At 40.4% G+C, this 9952-nt stretch overlaps 2 protein-coding genes across 3 annotated transcripts in view; one reads left to right on the top strand and one right to left on the bottom strand.

Moving 5' to 3' along the window:
• LOC120528357 (zinc finger protein 184-like) overlaps positions 1-9952 on the bottom strand; it is a 700371-nt gene that overhangs the window by 570552 nt on the left and 119867 nt on the right. The gene's annotated exons all lie outside the window — the stretch shown is intronic.
• The window catches only part of LOC120528363 (zinc finger protein 501-like), a 33149-nt gene continuing 23693 nt past the window's right edge, over positions 497-9952 (top strand). The window contains exon 1 of one of the 2 annotated variants that reach the window (XM_039752511.1): positions 497-619. The gene's annotated coding sequence lies outside the window, so the exon portion shown is untranslated. Of the gene's footprint in view, positions 629-9952 lie in introns of both variants that reach the window. The other variant, XM_039752510.1, reaches the window with a different exon arrangement.

Here is a 9952-nt window from a genome sequence, read left to right as displayed (position 1 = left end):
GGAAACCTAAGCTGCTTCTTACGGCGATCGAACATTGGACATCAACGTTACGCCACAAAGGCTGCTTCGTTTATTTTAAAGGATGAATATTTATTATGGTCAACTAATGTGGAACTAAAATGAATATATCATAATGTCAAGTTGTACTGCATGCATGGTTCTGATCGGGCCGTTCCGTAAAGTGGATTTTTTTGTTTTTAATGTTTTTTTCATTAAGCGCATTCGATATGTGTTTTTCCCGTTGCCGGCCCGATCTGCGTGCGCGTGCGTATTGAAAGGCTACGTCATCACACACTTTACGGTGCTGCCTAATCTGTTTAACGCATGCGCGAACAGATACGGTATGTTAGGCTTTCAATACGCCTGCGCGCGCAAATCGGGTAGGCACCGCAGATCGGGTAGCGACAGAGTCAAAGCCTGCAGCAGGTCGCAGACTGCGCGGATATCAATGACGTCATGACGCAAGCGTGCCTCAAAATCACGTGACGGGCGCAATTCAAACACGCCTCGAAGCGGTTCTTCGATAGCTCGACAAGTGAGTTCCCAGCAGTACATCACTAGTTTGCTCTTATGAGATCCTCGTGCTTGGACTTCTTCACGGCCATAAGATCAAGCAAAGGTGCGTAAGGTGAGACAAAGTCGAACGTGGCGATCGCGTACGGGTGGGAATGCCTCGACGTGCTGGGCAGCTTTAAATTTGAGGTGGTGCCTGACGCCGTGTGGTTCGCTTTTAAGTGTTGGGGATTTAGAGCTACGTGGAGAATGAGGATGCGGCGACACAGCAAATCGCACCTTCACGAGTTTATTGTGGATGACGGTGGTCGCGGAAGTTTTTATTACTGCTACTTTTAATTTATTTTCCGGTCGGTGTCCCGTGAAATGAAATGCTACATCTGACTTGGCGGAGGCGCGTTACGTCGGGATTGCTTCTTCTCTCTTCGGGCTCTGTCTGTCGGGCACGCGCTTGTGAAGCCGCTTATGAAACTCAGAGCTAGAGATTTTCAATCTATAAATGTATTTCATATTCCCACTAGCAAATTATAATCCTGTGAAACAATATTAAGATTACTTAAAGTTTAAAAGGTTTGCAAAAACAGCGCTACATATAAAATTGGTTTTATAAGTGGCTGGGAAACATTTTAGGAAGCAGTCATTTATTTATTGATTTGATCCGTCAACATTTTCATCAATAAAAGTTGTATGTGTGAAATACTGTATGTCATCAACTCAACGGTATGTGACCGCCAATACATTTTTCAGTTTTGAATAGCTTTTGAGTTTGAGACAATCGTGATTGTTGTTAAACCTTTTTCGTGCAACATTTAAGTAGATCGCAAAGACCTAACTTAGATTGGCATAAAAACAAACTGTCTTTGAGTCGTCGTCTTTTTTATTTTTGATAAATATTAAATACTATTACTATCACTACTACTACTACTAAATAATACAACCGGATTCCAAAAAAGTTGTGACACTATACAAATCGTGAATAAAAACTGAATGCAATGATGTGGAGGTGCCAACTTCTAATATTTTATTCAGAATAGAACATAAATCACGGAACAAAAGTTTAAACTGAGAAAATGTATCATTTTAAGGGAAAAATATGTTGATTCAGAATTTCATGGTGTCAACAAATCCCAAAAAAGTTGGGACAAGGCCATTTTCACCACTGTGTGGCATCTCCCCTTCTTCTTACAACACTCAACAGAAGTCTGGGGACCGAGGAGACCAGTTTCTCAAGTTTAGAAATAGGAATGCTCTCCCATTCTTGTCTAATACAGGCCTCTAACTGTTCAGTCGTCTTGGGCCTTCTTTGTCGCACCTTCCTCTTTATGATGCACCAAATGTTCTCTATAGGTGAAAGATCTGGACTGCAGACTGGCCATTTCAGTACTCGGATCCTTCTCCTACGCAGCCATGATGTTGTGATTGATGCAGAATGTGGTCTGGCATTATCTTGTTGAAAAATGCAGGGTCTTCCCTGAAAGAGATGACGTCTGGATGGGAGCAGATGTTGTTCTAGAACCTGAATATATTTTTCTGTATTGATGGTGCCTTTCCAGACATGCAAGCTGCCCATGCCACACGCACTCATGCAACCCCATACCGTCAGAGATGCAGGCTTCTGAACTGAGCGTTGATAACAACTTGGGTTGTCCTTGTCCTCTTTGGTCCGGATGACATGGCGTCCCAGATTTCCAAAAGAACTTCGAATCGTGACTCGTCTGACCACAGAACAGTCTTCCATTTTGCCACACTCCATTTTAAATGATCCCTGGCCCAGTGACAACGCCTGAGCTTGTGGATCTTGCTTAGAAATGGCCTCTTCTTTGCACTGTAGAGTTTCAGCTCGCAACGGCGACTGGCACGGTGGATTGTCTTCACTGACAGTGGTTTCTGGAAGTATTTCTGAGCCCATTCTGTGATTTCCTTTACAGTAGCATTCCGGTTTGTGGTGCAGTGTCGTTTAAGGGCCCGGAGATCACGGGCATCCAGTATGGTTTTACGGCCTTGACCCTTACGCACAGAGATTGTTCCAGATTCTCTAAATCTTCGGATGATGTTATGCACAGTTGATGATGATAGATGCAAAGTCTACTTTTTTGGAATCCGGTTTGTAATAATAATAATAATAATAAATTATTATTATTATTATTATTATTACAAACCGGATTCCAAAAAAGTAGACTTTGCATCTATCATCATCAACTGTGCATAACATCATCAACTTATTAATAGTGTCAGTTGCATTGGGCATTCAGCAGGGAATCATCCTGAGGTGATCTCGTCATTTAACATACAGAATTTATTGTCTTGTATAATTATACTGTTACTTGCATGTCTCTCCAGAACAGTGATAATATAATTAAACACAAAAAATATAAATAGAATACAATGTACAGTTTAGATATATATTTAGTTATATTTCAAATATTTATACATAGTCTTTTTTTACAGTGTTGTTATTATGATTGGCTCTTCAGTAACTCCACAACTAAAACACTTTCTCTTAAGCCATACTGAGGGCCGCTGGTTCTTTACTATTTGCCAGAAGGCAGGAGCAAGAAAAACAGCAGTGCAGAATGGCCGAGTGTGTAATAATTTTTGGTATCTAGGACAGATGGCAGCTGGTGCCAGTAATATTTTGTGGCTTTCACCATCCTCTGCAGTCACCCAAGCGTGTGTCCTACGAGGATGTGATGCCGCCAATGAAGATGGACTCGAGACAGCACCTGTGAGACGTCTCAGGAAGGGATTGGTGAACTTGGCAATGAACAAAATGTGCTGTTCCCTCCTGAATTGATCAATGATTGTTACTGTACAAAATTTAATTAATTATTAATTTTTGGACATTAAAGGTCAGGTTGTTCTGGGACTGGTGAGTCAGCAGGTAGACCTCTTGTCTGCAAGCCATTTAATCATTGGTGGTGGCCAGGCCTATGACGGTGATGTCAGCAGCATTTTTAATGATGGAGCTGGTGTGGTTTCCAGACTTACAGTCACACTGGGAGATTAGCACACTACCCCATAGTGTTCCTGGGTTGAGGGTCTGAGCATAGAGGATATAATGGGGCAATCTGCAATGCCAAGGTCTGCTCACTATGAAGTCCAAATTCCAGTTCTGTTGGCACAACAATGTTGAATGCCAAGCTATTGTCTATAAACATACCTCTGTAAGAGCAGTTTTTACATTTACAAGATGTGCCAACATGGAGTATAAGACTTAATTGCTGTACCAGTATGCATCATGGAGATGGTGAAGTGGAGCAAAGTTATGTACTTAGTTCAACATTACAAGAGATGTAAATCATGAAACACACATATTCCCTCTCTCTCATACTGTGTGTGTGTGTATATGTGTGTATATATATATATATATATATATATATATATATATATATATAATCCTGATTTGTAACATGGCATTGTTTCATACAGTGGTTCTCATATTCAGTCCCAGGGGCTGCAGATTTTTGTCGCAACTAATTTTTGCTTTTAATTCGACTCCCATCTTGAACTTGCAAGCCAACAGTTTCGGTCCTTGAAAGTTAAAGTGATGTATCAAAACACAAAGCTCATTGTTATAATTACCACATAGGGGAGTGTAACCTAACCCTGAACACAACCACACAGAGACAAGTTCCAGGTTCAAATATGAATATATGTTAAATTAATAAAGCACACAATCCCAGTCAGGACATCCATCCATGTCCTTCATCCACTATACGGGCCTTTTGAGTAGATAAGGAACTACTGGACCAGGTCAGAGAGCCAGTCTATTCCCACCTTTCTTTACAGTGGAAATTTTTGAAGGTTAACAAAATTAAAACAAAACACAACAACCTAACTTGTAGAACAGCAACAACTGATGGGAACTTTTTTTTTTCTTTTCATCAAGATATGAGAGCATATCCTTCATGCAGTCAAAAGTAAATAACATGGAGGACATGACTTCTTCAATATCTTCATCATCTCCACTTTGGTCTAATTTTCCAGTTCTGTGTGTTCCTTCATCCTCGTCCATATCCAGAATTCTTCACCTGATTTCTTTCCCTTCAAGTCGGCCACAAGCAGCCAGGATGTTTTTGATCAATGAAGACTTTTTTGTGAAAATTAAAACAATACAGCGTGTGAAGTATTTTATTAGGAATATCAACACATTAACTCCACGTTCACTCAAACTACAGTCACATTGGCTTATGAACCCACCGATATGACCAGAGCATATCATAGGAATGTTTAGCTCAATTGATTTCTCTGGCTTTTTGCCTCTGCTGTACTCCCTGTATTCTTGAAGTAGAGTAAAAAAGACAAAAGAAACTCCAGTGTACATCCAAAGCAATTCATCTTCAAGGGAATGCCATGTCTAGTTAGAAACCATTCAGAAAGTGCACAAATAATTCAAAAGGACTAAGTGCTTGAAGTGAAAAAACAGACATTTTTATTTACTAATACATTGCTGTTACACCCATTTCAATTCATTCTGTACGTCTTGTGACAGTAGGGTGTGCTGCCGCACCTCCAAACCCGCAGACAATACATCCAGACACCAGGTAAAATTCCCTATAATGAATTTATTGTTACAATAATGTGCACAAAGCACCTCCACTATACACAATAATAAATCAATAATCATAAATAAACACTAATCAATCCTCCTCTCTTCCCAGCAGCTCTGTCAAACTCCCTCCCAACTCCGGCTCTGTCTGCTGGGTTTCCTATAGTCCTTAACCTGGAAGTGCTTCTGTCCGTCAGTCCATGTGATTCCATAGCACGTCCGGGTCAGATCAAGAGTTATATTTTTCATCAGCCCGGAAGTGCTTCAGTTCTTCCATCCCCATGACGAAGTATTACTTCCTGGCTATAATAGAAACACTTGTGCCTCCCTGCAGCATCTCCTGGTGGCCACCATGGTATCCAGCAGGGCTGTGCAGCCAAACTCCATTGTCCATAATGCCCTGCGGGAATTCGGGGCACCTCCATGTTTTAGGGAGGACTCCCTCTAGCTGCCTGGGGGTGTTGACCAGGATAAACTGCCAGCCATCCCTCACAGTCTACAGGAATTGTACTTAAGTGAGTACCTGAAAGACAAAAATAGGCCAATTACCACAATGTAGTCACTTGTGAAGGCCAACTTCATCATTTCAAATAATAAGTAATTTAATTGTTCGCAATTTAGCAAGTACACTTTAAAAACTACTAAAACATTCACCTAAACATATTGCAATAGAAATGCTACATGTAAAAAGTTATACATGATTTAAAGTGTTTACCTGAATGAAACAATCACTCCTTTCTAGACTGAATGATATTGAAAAGAAAAAAAAGAATCCTTACCTTTAAAAGATTTCCTGTGTTTAAGCCGTAAGTATCATTTCACTACGAACAGTACCTGACAGGGCTGTGCCTTTGTGAGGACCACATTTTCCATACTACTAGGCACTGCAATACAGATTATTAAATATTATGCATTTCTGCAAGTCGATTACAATTTACTAACAACTACACATAACCATAAATATGCTGACCTGCAAATTCAATAAATGCTACCTAATGTCTCAGATGAAACTGATCTTTGAAGAACAAGGGAAACAGTGAAAAAGTTACAGTCTTGGCTGGAAGAAACAAAAATTCAGAAATACTGTAAGCTGACAAATTGTGATAAGTGTTCTTCCCTCAAAAAAGCTTGAAAAGTTATACACCTTTAATGCTGGCTTTCCAAAGTAAGAGAAAACACCTAAGAAATGTAAATCAGGAAACTAAAATAAATTCAATGAATATAAAATCCCATGCTGTTTCTTTTAATCAGAACAAACATTATAATAAAAGTTACAGCCAATGATGCTTTTAAACGTTGACATGAAAATATATGTTGCCAGTCAATTGTAGGTAATGTAACTCCACGCTTACGTTCCTAAAAATTAAAGTATTTGTACTATGATCTTTGTCATATCCTTCTAAATATTTTAAAAGAGAAAATTGTGTTAATAAACAGTCATGAATTAATTAATGTAAAATTAATCAAAGCTACCTTTTCAAAAAGTGGAAGGTACACAGTGTACTATTTCGTTAAATCAGACCTTGTTGTTTAGGTGGAGAGTGAGCTGCATTCAATTGTGTTAAAAGTGTCAACTGATCAAAGTTTACAAGTTCTGAGAGCTGCACATCCCTCCATGGACCACCGCTGTCCTTCTGTGACTCTGTAAGTGGCTGATGAGGCCTGTAGAATCTGACAAGCAAACTCCTGAGCACCACACACAACTGTAGGCTCCTCTGTGGACTTGAATATACTTATGTGTCTCTTGTGAATATGAAATAGATATAGAGTTCTTAAAACTGACAAATATGTAAAAGAACAAACGTTTCACTTTATTTACATAAAAAAAAACTTATAAAGCACTATTTTTGAAGAGTGCAGGAGACGTTGAATATTGTTTTAAGAGTTTAAACAAACTATACTATCATTGAAAGAATTTTACAAAATAATAATAAGTAACTGGCTGTTCTTTTCCTCATTGTCTAGATTCTAATTTGAACTTTCTTGAACAGGAGGTAATTGAATATTGCTTTAGCACTTGACCTTTGTTTGTAACTACTTGTTACAATTTTCCGTTATGTATTGTAAATATATATACAGAACTATGAAAAAAGATCTAAAGTGACCTAAGTGTATAGAAACTTTTGACTTGTAACATTACTATATGAGAAAAAATAGTATATCCACTATTAAATGTGTTTGTCTTAGAAACTTCTGCTCTTTTTCCACTTTTCGTGGAAAATCCCTTGATATTGGTTCAATCTCTCTTCACTGTCTTTCTGAAATATATTTTGGTATCTACACTACCACGTTACTGATATGTTTTGCTTCTGATTAACTAGCATATACGTGATATACAGAGCAATTATAGGGAAGGGCAATTATAAGTACTTAATCACGGTTACAGATGTTTGATTACGATCCGTTACTCTTACCTATGGTCAATTATAATCAGCAACGGACACTTACATATAATATTAGTTATTCTAAAAAATAATCGACAGCTGAATCTGTCGGTTTACTACTCTGAATTGAGTATTCCGAACAGCCCTGTTGCAATATGCTACACAAATGGACCTGCTTGTTGTTTAATACTTTCTAAGAGCTCTTAGTACTGCACGGCACCTTAAAGTCAATTCAACTCTCATCTTTAATGCACTCTAGTATAATTCGTACCCTACCAGTAAAGTATGATGTTATCAAATATTAATAAAACTTGCAACAAACTCAATGCCATCTTGATTTCAAACTCTGTCTTATTCTTCTTTCCTCATAAAGGAGATCTTTCATAAAGTTCACCATTCCTTCGAGTGCCGACGAAAACAATGATTGATGTATCGGAACTGACATCAAAGGGCATTCTCTGACTGGCGTTAGGGGCGTTCTGTGATATGAAGGGCGTTCTGTGTCTAACATCATAGGTATTGAGGGCTGCATCTAGACCCTTCTCCCTGCACGGCCCCATACTTAATTTCTGATTTTCAATAATATCCACTTGCAGAGTCCCATACGTCCCTGCAGTTGTAGACATAGGCATATATATGTAGACACCTTATTCACTGTGTTGCCCAGTCGACTCGATACGTCAGCGCGGCTGTCATATTGTGGCAAAAGTGGCGTTTAAACTCATACAGGTAGACGTGGAAACTTGGTTTTCTGATGAATAAACAACATTTAAAACAGTATCGTTTACATACAACAAATTTTGGCGACTTGTTTAAATGCAATTATTTATATCAATTTATACGCTAATAATGGCAATTATTAAATAATTATGTAATAATATTACATAATTCCTCCCATATAAGTAACATTTCTCGGACTGCCTTCTTCCATCTCCTAACCATTTCTAGACTTCGTCCTGTTCTTATACAACACAGTACTAAACTATTGGTTAATGCTCGAATCACCTCATGTATAGATTACTGTAATGCTATTCTATCTGGCATCCCACAAAAACTTATCCATCACTTACAACTTCTTCAAAATTCTGCTGCCAGGATAATATCCTGATGTTCTAAATCCATTGAACATATTACACAGATTCTCTCTCAACTTCACTGGCACAGGGTGTATGGGAGTTTGCCCAACCAGTCTACATGTGTGAAGGCGTTCGACCGTGTCCCTCGGGGAATCCTGTGGTGGGTACTTCGAGAGTATGGGGTACTGGACTCACTGATAAGGGCTGTTCAGTCCCTGTACGATCGGTGTCTGAGCTTGGTCCACATTGCCGGCAGTAAGTCAAACCCATTTCCAGTGAGAGTTGGACTCCGCCAGGGCTGCCCTTTGTCACTGATTCTGTTCATAACTTTTATGGACAGAATTTCTAGGCGCAGCCAGGGCATTCAGGGGGTCCGGTTTGGTGGGCTCGGGATTGGGTCACTGCTTTTTGCAGATGATGTCCTGTTTGCTTCATCAGGCCGTGATCTTCAGCTGTCTCTGGATCAGTTCGCAGCTGAGTGTGAAGCGGCTGGGATGGAAATCAGCACCTCCAAATCCGAGACCATGGACCTCAGCCGAAAAAGGGTGGAATGCCCTCTCAGGTTTGGGAGTGAGATCCTGCCCCAAATGGAGGAGTTCAAGTATCTCGGGATCTTGTTCACGAGTGAGGGAAGAATGGAGCGTGAGATCGACGGGCGGATCGGTGCGGCGTCCGCAGTGATCCGGGCTCTGCATCGGTCTGTCGTTGTAAAAAAAGGAACTGAGCTGTAAAGCAAAGCTCTCAATTTACCAGTCGATCTATGTTCCTTCCCTCACCTATGGTCATAAGCTATGGGTAGTGACCCAAAGAACGAGATCGCGAATACAAGTGGCTGAAATGGGTTTCCTCCATAGGGTGTCTGGGCTTTCCCTTAAAGATAGGGTGAGAAGCTCAGTCATCCGGGAGGGACTCGGAGTAGAGCTGCTGCTCTTCCGCATCGAGAGTAGTCAGATGAGGTGGCTCGGGCATCTGATCAGGATGCCTTCTGGACGCCTCCCTGGTGAGGTGTTCCGGGCACATCCAACCGGGAGGAGGCCCCAGGGAAGACCCAGGACACGCTGGAGGGACTATGTCTCTCGGCTGGCCTGGGAATGCTATGGAATTCTCCCAGAAGAGCTAGAAGTGGCGGCCAGGGAGAGGGATGTCTGGGCCTCTCTGCTCAAGCTGCTTCCCCCGTGACCCGATCTCGGATAAGCAGAAGAGGATGGATGAAGGATCTAAAATTCATGAAACAGAACTGTCTTCCATAGCTTTTTCCATGTGTTGCCAGTTTGTAATTTGAGAGTATTCAGTCTGGCAATATGGTGCAATCTTAGTTTATGAAAGACAGACACAACTGAAGACATGATCATAGAATGATGGTTGGCAATTTCAAACTGTGTTTCCAATCTCAACCCGAACAAACTGATTGATCAAAGATACACTGACAG

The sequence above is a fragment of the Polypterus senegalus genome, chromosome 4, assembly GCF_016835505.1.
Source record: "Polypterus senegalus isolate Bchr_013 chromosome 4, ASM1683550v1, whole genome shotgun sequence".
In the NCBI taxonomy this organism is placed as follows: domain Eukaryota; kingdom Metazoa; phylum Chordata; class Cladistia; order Polypteriformes; family Polypteridae; genus Polypterus; species Polypterus senegalus.
Note: the sequence above shows the minus strand (reverse complement) of the source record. Positions and strands in the feature narration are given on the sequence as shown.